Below are 14,379 nucleotides of genomic sequence, written 5' to 3' on the forward strand. Positions count from 1 at the left end.
TAATTAATTTATGACTAAAAATGCCACTCATAAATATAACTTATCCAGGCCTTCATACCATGGAAACCCTAATAGATTACAGATTTCTACAAGGTTGCTTTTCTCTTATTAAATATACTCCACTTCACTTATTTCACATAAGAAATTCCCTATAAATGTAAATAATGTCAGAACCACTTAGCAGCAAAGCTCGCTGGGTAAGTTGGTTGCAGTCTTGCCATGCAACATTTACTTCTGTGAAGTGAATTGCTTTTTTAATCACAAAGATGATTTCTGCAAACTAAACATCAAGGTTGTTACAATTTGCATCCTTGCCACTTCTTTCATTGTCAGTTATGTTCAAACCAAGCAATCCAGTATGTGTTGCATATATGCAGGACTACAAGAAAAGCGAAATGCAAGAATAAGAATAAAATAAAATATTTTTATTGAGATTCTTTCATTTTTGCGGTCATTCAGATTCACGCAACTATCTGCACAGATGTTGTGAGGTACAGGGCTTCCAAAATGTTGACATACAGAGTGCTGCAAAGACAGAGAAGGTTGATTAGTTTGGTCCAAGATTGGGAGCTGAAATCACCTCTCAACAGGAATAAAACTGGAAAAGTTTACCTTTTGTGTTATAGGGCAACGTCTTCAGGCATGTACACCAGAGCTGTCACTATGAATAAACAAAAGGAAATTCTTTGATTCTAGGCATTATATAACTATCAAGACCGATCAGCCACAAACACATGATAGAAAGTTTTTAGACTCACTGGTTATTCAACTCAAAACTATATAAAGTCATTTATTTGAACTGATTGGCAGGAGGAATTAGCCCTTGGCACCAAAATTGTGCAAGGAGAGGTTTTGCAAGCAAGTGCCTTTAATGAATGGTGTTGGTGATGTGAGCAACAACTGATTCCACTGATGGCTGGTACAAAGTATTTACTTTTTAACAGTAATGTTGGATCAGCAAAGTGCTTGCATAGGTCAAATGTAGTTTCTGGACCAAGCATAGCACAGTCTATGCTGCAAACAGACAATCGATCTGTGACTGCAGATGCTACAGTTTTGGTGCCTTTTGGTGCATACAGTTGCTTTGGTGCCGTTGTGATATTGTAACCAGAGTATCTTTACCATCTGTAGACAGAGTACCTTATCTTTACCATCTGTAGACAGAGTACCTTTGTCTCCCTCTCTCTAAGGCTAAGGCCACACGGCGCGATTTCGCCGCGATTCTGCGCTGGGCGAGTTGTCGCTGCGTTTTTTAAGCCGAAATAGCTTTGCTAATTTTGGCGCTGGCGTCAATGCAAATCGCGGCGAAATCGCTGCGCTAATTCACACGCGGCGATTCTTTTTCTACTGTCGCCCGGAAACGCCCAGCGAGGCAACTTCGGGCGACAATAGAAAAAGGATCGCCGCGTGTGAATTAGCACAGCGATTTCGCCGCGATTTGCATTGACGCCAGCGCCAAAGTTAACAAAGCTATTGCGGCTTAAAAAACGCTTAAAACCGCAGCGACAACTCGCCCAGCGCCGAATCGCGGCGAAATCGCGCCGTGTGGCCTTACCCTAAGAGCAACTGTGGCAGAAACACAAAGTCTTACGTTGCCCTAAATCTCAGTCAAATTACACTACTGTCATAAATCTATTACTGTATTATGTGCAAAAATTTTACAGAGCACTGTACCTCCTAAGGTATACATGTAAAGAAATTAATAATTAGGATGTCAGCCTTGCGACAGCCCTAATCTATGACATGCAGGCTTGCAGGATTACTGTTTAGTACCTAAATACCTTGGCCTTGAGGCTTAATCAGAGAACCCGAAACCAGTGGGCACTCCTCCAACTCTGAAATGTTGCTGTTTTTCCCCCAGGAGAGATGCATTTTGAAAGCTGTTGAGCCTACACCGTTTACATTTACACTTTCACACAAGGACTGTATGCACAAATAACACATTTTATGTGATTTCCTTTTTAGTGGCTACTCACATATATGAATATAACTGTTTTTATATTCTGTAACCCAGAGCCATAACTTACTGTGTATCAGAGCTGGGAAATACATTTTGGTCCAAGACCCAATATTTGGGTACTAAATACTGCATCGTCTAAAATATTTGAGCTGTAGCCAAAGAACTATAAGACTTGCTTGTGAACAATGTTTGTTCTGTTGAGCTGCACTCAGCACAATAAGAAAGACTCCAGTCTAGTCCTGACCTCAGAGGTTTTCAAAGAAAGGATTCATTAGCTGGATTACTGAAATAAAAAAACAAACAAACCAAGCAAGCAGAATGTCACAATTTCAAAATAAATTTAGGAAAACCAACATAAAGGCATGTATCATTATTTAGCAGATATTATTACATTATCATTATTACTATTATTATTATTATTATCATTATTAAAAATGCCATTGGGTCTGCTTCTGTTTTTCTCTGCCTTTTTAACTTGATGTTTAAAATATTTAGGCATTTGCAATCAAGTTCTTGAATGAGGGTATAAGGATAACCATTACCACACACAGCACCTGTTCCACATCTGAACTTGAACTTGTTGTTCTGTATAAACTTTGATATGGCTGCCTCCAACCTTGTGCTTGTGAGTAGAAGGGCATTGCAATGTGCCAAAATCAAACGATACCTTTGACAGAACACCAGTGTCTTTTGTTCTCTCCAAACCGGCATTTAGGAGAATTTTCCCATTTCCTTTTGAGTCCACCTATGGGTTGACACCAAACAATCGGTGAAAAGTCTGAGGATTTTTTTTCCAGATGAGGAAATAAATCCTCCACATACGCCCCCCCCCCGAGGCAAATTGGAAACATATAATTTTTAGATGAAGAACAGATTGCTTTATGTAAGATTTCAGGAGTGGGAATAGGGTTAATACGATTTTGCTGTGGGACCCAATAATGGCTGGCATGGACTATTTTAGCCCCCGAATGTCTTGCTATGAAAGTGGAAATATACCAAACCTGCTCTAGGTAGGATGACCATTAAGCTGGCCATACACACACAGATATTATTGTCACATACAGTAACATAATTTTTGTGGTTGACATCACACAGCAGTATCCCCAGAAGGCCTCAGAGGGTCTGGGCCTTGGTGCAGTCAGACCCTCAGGCAATTGTTCTGCCAGTTGTCACAAATTAAGTTTTAAGTGTGATAAGCAAACAATATAGGCAGATATTTTCGTGCCATGGTTGTTACCTATTTCTGCGATCCTTGTAAAGAGTGGTCAAATTCCTTTTTGGTTACCTTGTGTGTTCTTTGTACTTACTTTCTACTCATGCCTTGTAATATTACTTATATATCCATCTCCTAGTAATATAACAACATACATATATTTCTTACAACATACATAATTTCTAAGATCCAGACCGGACCCGAACCTGCAACCCACAGCCCGTGACCCGACCTGCAACCCGCATATTTACCCACTTTGATCCACTACCCGACCCGCATCCTGCTGACCACCATCAAACAGGAAGTGATGCGATGTTGCTGCAAACCGGAAGAGATGTCATCAAAAGTGGGCGGGACAGAAACAAGTTGTTAAATTTTAAAAGGACTAAAATATAGAAAATATAAAATAAGAAATTTAGATGAGACCCGCAACCCAACCTGTATTACACTACCTGAAAATCCTACCCTCATTCCACAGGGGACCTGCGTTTTTTGCAGGTATCTGACACGCTGCAGGACTCTAGGCCGGGGGTCCCCAACCTTTTTTTTACCTGTGAGCCACATTTAAATCTAAAAAAAAGTTGGAGAGCAACATAATCATGCTAAAAGTCCTTAGGGTTGCAAAATATGGGCTGTAATTGTCAATTGGTAGCCCCTTTGTGGACTGGCAGACTACAAGAGGCTCTATTTAGAAATATATCTGGTTTTTACTCAACCAAAAATTGCCTCCAAGTCAGGAATTCAAAAAATATGCACCTGCTTTGAGGCCACTGGGAGCAACATCCAAGGGGTTGGTGAGTAACATGTTGCTCATGAGCTACTGGTTAGGGATCACTATTCTGGGCCTTCAAGTTCAACTCTGGCATATACAGTTCCTATGGGTTTATTTTCTAGTTGAAGTACTAGTGTATATGAAAGCAACCCAAAGAGAGACCTGAACGCATTCAAATTTTTGGCCATGCCCCACCATATGGTTTTATACCCTGGCCATGCCCTCCTCAATTTTGCCTCATTCTGAGAATTTTCCAGTGTATTTTAATACTTTTCAGTTTCATGTTTAAATGGGATAAGGTTATAGGGAGAGGTGGCGAAAGGGGGGGGGAAGGGCGGTAGGCAAAACAATGTGACTGCAAAATAATCCAACATGTCCTATTATAATAATAGATGTAAGGGGTCATAAGAGACCTAGTGCAGTTGTGCTCATGCCAATATGCCCACAGTCATTTGCACAAAAAATCCTATACATAAAGGGGCCCATTTAGTAAGTTCGAGTGAAGGAATAGAGGAAAAATAGTTCGAATTTCGAATGGTCGAATATTGCTACTTCGACCATCGAGTGGGCTACTTCGACCTTCCACTACGACCTTCGAATTGAACGATTCGAACTAAAAATCGTTCGACTATTCGACCATATGATAGTCGACGTACTGTCTCTTTAAAAATTTCTTCGACCCCCTAGTTCGCCACCTAAAACCTACCAGGACCAATGTTAGCCTATGGGGAAGGTCACCATAGGCTTCCTAACAATTTCCTGATCGAAGGAATATCCTTCGATCGATGGATTATTCCTTTGATCGTTCGATCGTAGGAATAGCGCAAAATCCTTCGACTTCGATATTCGAAGTTCAAGGAGTTTACTTTGATGGTCGAATATCGAGGGTTAATTAACCCTCGATATTCGACCCTTGGTAAATGTGCCCCTAAAGGTAACTGTAGCAAAAGGTGTTCCCTGGACTTCCATATAGTTGCACTTAACACTGTGCTTATTGACACAAGGGAACCCCAGAACTGCTACAACCTCCAAACCAGGAAGCAGCTCTAGGTTTCCCACAGCAGACTGCCTCCAATGCGGCAGCACATTTTTTGCACCAAATGAATAGGGCACATACCTGTACATATCTTACATGTGGAATACTAGAGAATGTTTATAATTCTTCTGTGAATGCACTTGAAATTTTCACGCTTGTGGTTCTATATAACTCTAGTAACGTTTGCAGCAGGTCAGCAGTTTCACAACAACCATCAGATTGGTTGCTACAGGTAACTACAGCTGGGCAAACGTTGCACATTTTATTACACTACCCCCTAAGGAAGCTAATTGGATGCCTGCAGGTTTATTAGGTTCATATAAATGCCACCGTTTTTTTTATTGTAAATCAGTAAGCTCCCAGGTATTCAAGGCCCATATATGTGGAAAGGCCACAACGGCCCGGGTGGCAGGATTTTAGGGGCGGCATGCTGCCCAACCACACCCACATTTGTTCAGAAACACTGGGGATGCACAGGAGATAAAATAGTTTTTTAAATTTCCTGTGCGCCAATCCCCATTGCTCTGGTCCCGATGATGAAAATTAGCGGAAATAAAAAGGAGGGGACAGGGGCGGTGAATGTCAGCGGGCCTAGGGGTGCCAGCTAGGTAAATCCGGCCCTGACGAGACTATAATTACAATTATTATAGGTAGGGATGCACCGAATTCAAGATTGGGTTCGGGATTCGGCCAGGATTCAGCCTTTTTCAGCAGGATTCGGATGAATCCTTCTGCCTGGCCAAACCGAATCCTAATTTGCATATGCAAATTAGGGACAGGGAGGGAAATTGCGTGACTTTTTGTCAGAAAACAAGGAATTAAAAAATGTTTTCCCCTTCCCACCCCTAATTTACACATGCAAATTAGGGTTCGGATTCGGTTTCTGTATTTGGCCCGAATCCAAAATAGAGGAGTCGGCGGTTCGGCCGAATCCAAAATAGTGGATTTGGCATACCTCCCAACATTTTGGAAGTAAAAAGAGGGACAAAAAATTTTTTCCCGCACGTAGCGCAGCAATTTTTGGCCACACCCCTTTCTGTGGCCACACCCCCTAATTACCATGTTTGTTTTACAAAATTTGGCAGGTTATGAAAGTTTGAAAATATTTCTCCTTATCTAAACTGTGTTTTTGTGTCTCAAAATTGTTACAAAGTATCTTATTTGCACCTGTGGCTGTTCTGGGCTCTCTGCTAAAAGCCAATTAAGTGAGAAACTTTGTTTCTTTTTCTGGCTGTTCAGTGCATAGAAAAGAGGGACTTTCCAGTACAAATGAGGGACTGCGGGTTGAGCTGTCAAAAGAGGGACTGTCCCTCCGAAAAAGGGACAGTTGGGAGGTATGGATTTGGTGCATCCCTAATTATAGGATTTAGTCTTTAAAGGAGACATATAGGATGATTGAAACACACCCTAATTTTGTAGGTAATAATAAGTAATATATGGTGCTGCTTTTATATGGTACTAAAAATTAATATTAGCCCCTTTATTAGAGTTCACTATAGATGTTCTCTGGTTCCTGTCTGTGTTTCAGGGGTGGGCGTGTCCCTGCCAGAAACACAGTAGGTGGGGGACAGTCAATCACAGCCCTGCAGTCACACAAGCACTGACAGGCTTCAGTTCCCTATCAGGTCCTGTTAGCTGCTGATTGGTTCCTGTCCTACAGTGCAGTGAGCTGAGAGCCACCAGCTCCCCTGCACAGCCTGGGAATTCAGGGAGCAGGAAGTGGAAGGGAGGGAGGGATTATTAGGGTTTTTGCAGAAATATTTATTAAATCAACCCGAAACACTACTTTTTAAAGCAGAATTCTTCTATAGCTAAATGAGTATAACGCACTGGTACATTCTTATTTTTTTACACTAAATGTCTCCTTTAAGAAAAAGAAAATATATATATGTGTAAGCATAATAGAGGGAGAAAACACCACCACCCACAAACGAAAGCCCTAAGCAGAAAAAAGTGAGCATGTCCCTTTAAGACAAGCCAGGAAGAAATGTGCAAGCTATTTTGTTTGGTGGAAGCCTTGGCTGGAACGGTGCCATGAATCTCTAGCAGAATCCCAGACACAGGCAAAGCAAAGCATGAGCACAAACTTGCTGCTCTCTAAATCCGCACAGAGCAGGGAGAGCAGCTCCAGACAGACATCTTAGAGCTCGGCACCGAGGCAACAGCTACCGGGGATTCTCTGGATTTATCCTATAAGGAAAGGGCACGGGAGCCCGCTGGATCTGTACCGGGGTCGCTGACTCTCTGGATCGCCAGAGCTTTGCATTCTTCTTACTGAGAGGCTTCAGGGCGTGCTGGGGACTGGGCTGAAAAGAGCCATTATGGATCCAGAGGTAAGGGAAGAGCCAGGGAAACAGTGCGTTCATCGTCGCTCTCTCTACAACAGGAAAGTCTGATCTGCGGCGCCCTGTGTGTTGGTAAACTACAACTCCCATCATCCTTCCACAGAAGGTGGCTGTATTGAGTTGTAGTTCTGCAACATCGGTAGGGCCACAGGTCTGATGTCCCTGGTTGTGTTGGCTTATAATATATTGTTTGTGATGACAGTATTGCATGGGCTGATGTAATTCACTCAGAGCAGGGATATACACCCCTAGAAGCTGGAACCTTCATCATTAAAGGGGAACTAAGGCTTTCTATTAGATACAAGGGGGTGAGATATTTGGGAGGGGAGCAGCATTGCTTTGCAGTGTGTGGGTCACTTTCTGCTGAGCTGCAGGGCTGTGAGAACTGCTGTGTGTTGTGTTTTCCTGCAATGATAGGGGAAGTCACATGGGGTATTTACATAGGAGCTGACACTCATGTAGTGATGTACCCTTAAACTCCTGAATGGCATGGCTAACCTGGTGCTGGGTAGTAACAACCTCCAGCTTCACCACTAGAAGAATTCTGTTCAAATGGGGGTGCTGGATTGTACTCGGCTCTGACAAAAATGCTGTAAATATGTCCATATACATGTATGTGTGTGAGCTGTCTCTTGTATACATACCCCAACCCCTGCCTGTATTGGACATGATCCCATCACTGCATCATCAGGGCACACTAATCCCACTCTACACCTTATAATGGCAGGGGGCATAGCATGGCAGTGTGTGTGCTAGTAATCCATATACAATTATTAGTAATATTTGCTGCTCCATCTGTAAAATCCAGCAGCTTGGAGTTTGGGATCTCACCGGCTGTTTGGTGGGGGATCTCTACTCCCCTCCTCCATTCTCCCTCCCTCTGCAGGCAGCATTTGCCGGGAAAGTCTTGGCAGTTGCACGACATATTTAGAACTTCTCCCCGGAGTGGCCTAGAGGCAGAAGCAAGAAATGGCAGAGATTATGTGTGTTTTTTTTTCCCTCCTCCTAAAGACTAGGCCACTGCTGAGATCATTGAAACAGCGGCAGTGAAAGAAAAGTAAAATCAATGTAGTGCAGGGGAACACAAAGTGCTAAGGTTGCTTACAAATAAAAAAACAGCTTTAGCAGCTTGGTGACAGGAGGAGTAACTTCCCCACACTGGCACGAAGGCTCTGGGTATGAATAACAACATCATGGCCCACTGGTACAAGGCCTCACACTGCTCATACTTACACAACCTACTGTGCTATCTTTTAGTTTTACTTTCATTCAGTATATTTGTGTGTCTGTGTGTGTATATATAGTGCAAAATACTAAAAATGAGTCTTTTATGAATACACAGATTATTATTACATGTATTTATTAATATTACTCCGTAACCGGATCATTAAAGGGCCATTTACATATGAAGAAGTTTGCATTGGACTAGTGGTGCCTAAAGCTGATCATGTGATTTAAGAGACGGGTATTTAATAGAATATACAGTACAGGTAAGGGGTCTTTTATCCAGAATGCTCGGGACCTGGGGTTTTCCGGATAACGGATCTTTCAGTAATTTGGATCTTTATACCTTAAGTCTACTAGAAAATCATGTAAACTTTATATTAACAGAATAACCTGGTTTTGCTTCCAATAAGGATTGATTAAACCTTGTTTATTAAAACAGAGAAAAAGTAAAGCTTTTTTTTTAAAAATTTGGATTATGTGATTAAAATGGAGTCTATGGGAGAAGACCTTTCCGTAAGTCTGAGCTTTCTGGATAACAGGTTTCCGGATAATGTATCCCATACCTGTATTTGCTATGCATAATAAAATGAGGATGTGTTTTTCATGGTGCTCTAATTGATGTAGCTGTAGTAGTTCCCATAATGGTAATGACCTCATTAAATCCTCTTACTCTCAATCTCATGACCCTGAATTTGGGCATCTCCTGTTACATTCAAACATGTCTGTCTTGTAGTTGTATAGTACTTTAATGGGGGAATATAATAAAAGTCGGTAATGGAAAAGTATTTGCAATGTGAAAAGTTATGCTTTTGTGCGAATAAATGTTCTTTTGCGAGAATTTAATATAGCTTTTGCAAACCTGGAATTTGTTTAGCGACCACTTCAGACATTTAAAGAAGGTTTGCGAATGTTATAGTTTGCGCCAGTGCGCAGGGAATATAATAAAACGTCTTATTAAAAAAATTATGTTTGCTCCAAAAGATTACGACACCTTTGAGCACTTCTCAAAAGTGGGCAATGCGCAATTCAAATTCGAAAATGCAATAACATTTTAAGGAATTTTTATTCTTATTTGTGCAAATTGTTTTGCTGTTTGTGACTTTTATTACATTCTCCCATAAATGCCTTGGGAGGAAATCATGACACATATTCTCATTATCAATTACACAAGCTCACACGTAATTAAGCTATGATTGCTATGCATAGGCGTGTATATATTATTGTTGTTGATGTCTGTAGTAGCAACATTTCCCTGCACAGAGGAACTATTACATAGAAGACATGATAAAACCTATGACTAGTACTAGCCCCATACCTATAATTACAGGCCGCAAATCTGCATTGGTTTATTTTTGGCCAGCATAGCGATCGGATCTACTATTGGAATGGATGAACCTGGGGCTTCCTCTGGAAGGGATCTTTCTGCAAGGCTTAGCATACCTTGTTTTCCAAAGAACATATTATACAAAGCCAATAAAATAGCTTTAATACCAATAAGGATTTATATAATTTAGGATCAAATACAATTATAAAAAAATTATAAAAAGGATTATTCCTTTATTTCACCTTTAATGTTGAACTATGTTTATACATGCCAACTGATCCATGGGTACAGCATGTGTATATAGGGTGGAAATCACTTCTTTAGAATACCATCTGATCTTCTTTAGAGCGGGAATTACATATACAAAATAAAGGGAGAAGGCGCACACCCTTTAAATCGAATTACGGGGTGCTAATCCATTGGTGACTCCCCACAAAACATAATCAAATTCAGAAATGAACTCATTTTTGATTTTAATTATGTTTTGTGTATTTTCTTTGCTTATTTTTTTCTTCTTTTTTGTAATAAATTAATTTTGCTTTTCAAATCGGGTGCGCTATCCATTATCTGCAGTAGTTGGACTTCTTTAGAGCGGGGCTTTCTTCACCTCTTGTATCAGTTATGTATGTAATTCTGTATTTTCATTGTATAAACTCCTTTATTGTATTGTGTTGCAGAATATGTAATACATATTAGTAATAATGATTCCTTCATTTCCCAATGGAAAGGTATTTTCAGGCGCTTTTCTCTGCGATTACCGACCAACAAAGTGCCCCTGTGCCATTACCTTAAATAGTAACTGGTAATGAAATAAAGTCTCAAAAAAATGGCTGGGGTAAATTGTCATAAGCCTACTGACATGGGTTTAGTCGAGATCTCTGTAGATGTGTGCAGTTTTAAAAAATTATCTGAACAAGACCTTTTTAAAGAGATATATAGGATAAATGAAAAAAAAACCTAATTTTGCAGGCAATTATAAGTAATATATGGTGTTGCTTTTACATGGTGCTAAAAATTAATATTATCTTTAAAAATCAGCCCTTTATTGGAGCTTCTTAAAGATGTTCACTGGTCCCTGTCTGTGTTTCAAATGAGAGGTTGGTGTGTCCTGTCATCCCTGCCAGAAGCACAGTAGGAGGGGGACAGCCAATCACAGCCCTGCAGTCACACAAGCAAAGACAGGCTTCAGTTCCCTATCAGGTCCTGCTAGCTGCTGATTGGTTCCTGTCCTACAGTGCAGTGAGCTGAGAGCCACAGGCTCCCCTGCACAGCCTGGGAATTCAGGGAGCAGGAAATGGAAAGGAAGGGAGAGATTATTAGGGTTTTTGCAGACATATTCAATAAATCAGCCTGAAACACTACTTTTTAAGCACAATTCTTCTATATCTAAATGAGTATAGCACACTGGAATGTTCTTATTTTTTCCACAAAATGTCTCCTTTAATCACACTACCAAAACGATATTAGAGGGAGGTTTTATAGCCCAGCTTTTTCAGATCAACATGTGCCTTTCCTAAGCTATGTCCTCGCAAACTGCTGTCACTCTGCTGGAACACAAGCTCTTCGTTAATTAAGAGGCTGGATTTTTGATTAGACAAGAGACACTCTGTACAAATGTCTCTGTAATGGAATAAAAGCTTACCTTGCTGGGAATACATCCAGAGCTGAGAGCCCAAGCTTTAAGCCATTAGACCGTCGATGAGAGTAGCCAGAGATGGTAATCCAAATACAATTGCTTTTAAAGGGGATTCATGTTGAAAATAAATAACATAAAGTCAGGGGCACACACAGCATTATCTGTTCTCTAGATATGCCAGAGGATAAAATGCATATAAACAAGCATTTTGGAGCTATAGCCATGTTATATCTAGCTACATAGCTACAATATTTAGGCAGTGGAACATGTTGCTTTTAGTAGGTTTTGTTAGGGAAAAACACATCAGCCTATTTAACGAATGGGTGAGGACCCAAAAATGGGCCCCCATGCTGTTCAGGGTGGTACTTCACACATGCAGTGGTTTCATAGCTGCCATTTGTTCATGATAGTTTATATAAACAAGATGCTGTGTAGCCTAGGGGGCATCCATTGAAAGCTGAAAATGAGAAAAGGCACATGATACACAACAGATAACAGATAAACTCTGTAGTATACAATCGGATTCTTTAGAACTTATCTGTTATCTACTGTGTATCTTGTGCTTGGCCCCCATGGCTACACAGCAGCTTGTTTAGATAAACCGTAGTTGTGTTTCTGAAGCAAATACACCAGTTTTACCAATGAAAGTGTAAGCTGTACGGGACAGAGACTTCCTTTTTACTCGATTACCACATGGGATTTAAACTCTGCATAGTTACAGCAGATACTTAAACATTGCTTATTATAAACATATATTTATTATTCTTGGTGTGTACTTTTCTGTATTGTAAAATTGCTCAGCACTGTGTATAATAATACGGCTTTATAAATAGAGTTATACGTACATACCACCGTGCAGTGGTGCAAGTTATACACCCTCTATTGCTGCAGAGTGTGTTGGCACTTTATAAATACATGCTAATAATATAATACATGCTAATAATAATTGTGTTGTCTTTCCAGAAGAACTTGATGCATAAATCTGCTGTGGCTTTTCTCTGCTAACAAATGACCAATCTAAATCAGTTGCCTTCACGTACAAGTACACTTGGTAAAGGAGCAGATTTATGTTGCCGGTGTAACCTTCAGTTTAACGTGAAGGTGGGGCTAAAATAAAATAGCAGGGAGTTTGATTCCAGCACCGGTAGTGTTAAAGATTAGGAAACTGCTATGTGGAATGTGGCTCTGTTTGTGTCTGTCTCTCTTGACATCTGATACTCATGCACTTGCATATCAATCTTCTTACACTGGCACTTGTGCTTTCTCAGATTATCCTCCTTCACCTCCTCAAGCATATCAGTGTTTATCTCATCCTGGGGCCAGAGAATTGAATCCAACCAGCAAAAGAAACTCTTTCTGTTTATTTGGATTTGCTTTTCCGGCTTCCTGTGTACAGGAGAGTGATGTGAGGATACCATGCGCTTTTGGGAATTCCCTCATACTTTAATAGCAGAAGCTTTGTAACTGCCACGCATTTTGTACAGTGCTTGGGTGCAGTGTTGTGCTTTTGACAGCTGAACAGGGGACTTCATTAAGTGGAGCACCTTTTCTACTTTCACTGGGTGACGGAAACAAGGGGTTATATTTGACACTTTGTAAACCCTGACTAAGCAAAGGAGGCCATGTGATATGACATGTCTGCACTTTTTTCAGATAACTTTATTTCACAGTGTCAAATGGACAACATATGCATCAGCAACATCAAGGTAAAGTACATGGCATTTGCAACCTGTCTCAAAAGATTAGGAGTCCGTTACACACAGGATGTCCTTGTCACTGACCTATTAACAGACAGTGGGCTATGGTATAAGATAATTACCAAGTTTTTTTTGTTTTTTCTATAGTTGCAAAATATCAGTGTGTGTCAGTCTTTGTTCTCCCATTTGTATTGTATTGGACTTGTGCAGTCCCATCAGTCAGTGATTGTAAAATCAATTCTAAAGCACGAATGCATGGGTCGCAGGGGAGAAAAGTTCAAATTTATTTGCCAGTTACTAGGAAAAGAGCTGTCGCTCTGTAGTGGGAATTGGAAGACAATTCCAATTCGGTTCCCAGCATGGGAAGCCAAATTGGAGAAGGATCGGCTTGTTTGTCATAAGCACAAATGAGCTCACATTGAAGGATAAATACATGGTACGTTTTGCAACCTGCATAAAATCAACTCCCACACATGCAAAAATAATCTGAAAATACCATCCTGTATCTGAAGATGGATTTAGATTTATTTTTACCCTCTTTGGTTGTAAATGGCTTTTTTTCTTATGCAGGACCATACTGTCATATAATTTGAATTTTGAGGTTGGTAGCACTGGAGTTGTATTCAGTTAGTTTATTACTATTCTGCACGTAGGGCCAGAACTAGTGTACAAGAGACTCGTGCCTTAAGCTGGCTATAGACGCAAAGATCAGGATTCGCTCGATTTTTTGGACCATGTGTGGAGAGTCCCGACATTTTTTGTCTGGCAGAGATCGGTCGTTTGGTCGATCAGACAGGTTAAAAGATTTCTGTCGGCTGCGGGTAATATCTCTGTATGTATTGCCGATCGTACGATTTTCAGTGGGAGACTGTCACTAGCTTTGGTCAGACATAACTTTCATATGATTGCTGTCAGGGGCAGAACATCGGCTGATCTATTCTTTTGTACTTTATTTGATCTGAATGGTTAGTGGCAGGTCGGGAGATGGGGAAGTCCGATCGTACGATGATTCGTACGATCGGATCTTTGCATCTATGGCCAGTTTAAGGTGCAAAGATGAAGGAGCTCCAAGTACCATAATTCTCTCCCTGGCTTAGGGCCGGGCGAATTTGCCAGCGTGCCCAAGGCAGAGTGCATTTATAATCCCCCCCCCCGTGCATTCCAAATTT

The 14,379-nt window shown here is 40.7% G+C and overlaps 1 protein-coding gene and 1 long non-coding RNA gene across 11 annotated transcripts in view; one reads left to right on the forward strand and one right to left on the reverse strand.

The window, feature by feature from the left end:
- Positions 1–410: 410 nt before the first annotated feature.
- On the reverse strand, positions 411–2,760 carry LOC108706440. The gene is made up of 4 exons (XR_001934090.2): positions 2,628–2,760; positions 2,028–2,243; positions 613–661; positions 411–525 (listed from the first exon to the last, which is right to left on the reverse strand). It is a non-coding gene; the product is annotated as an uncharacterized LOC108706440 (long non-coding RNA).
- Positions 2,761–6,934: 4,174 nt separating this feature from the next.
- The window catches only part of ncor2.S (nuclear receptor corepressor 2 S homeolog), a 230,682-nt gene continuing 223,237 nt past the window's right edge, over positions 6,935–14,379 (forward strand). For 4 of the 10 annotated variants that reach the window (XM_018235570.2, XM_018235605.2, XM_018235561.2 and 1 more), the window contains exon 1: positions 6,937–7,314. The gene's annotated coding sequence lies outside the window, so the exon portion shown is untranslated. Of the gene's footprint in view, positions 7,315–14,379 lie in introns of all 10 variants that reach the window. The other 6 variants (XM_018235588.2, XM_018235552.2, XM_018235501.2 and 3 more) reach the window with 4 other exon arrangements.

Source organism: Xenopus laevis, chromosome 1S (genome assembly GCF_017654675.1).
Source record: "Xenopus laevis strain J_2021 chromosome 1S, Xenopus_laevis_v10.1, whole genome shotgun sequence".
Taxonomy (NCBI): domain Eukaryota; kingdom Metazoa; phylum Chordata; class Amphibia; order Anura; family Pipidae; genus Xenopus; species Xenopus laevis.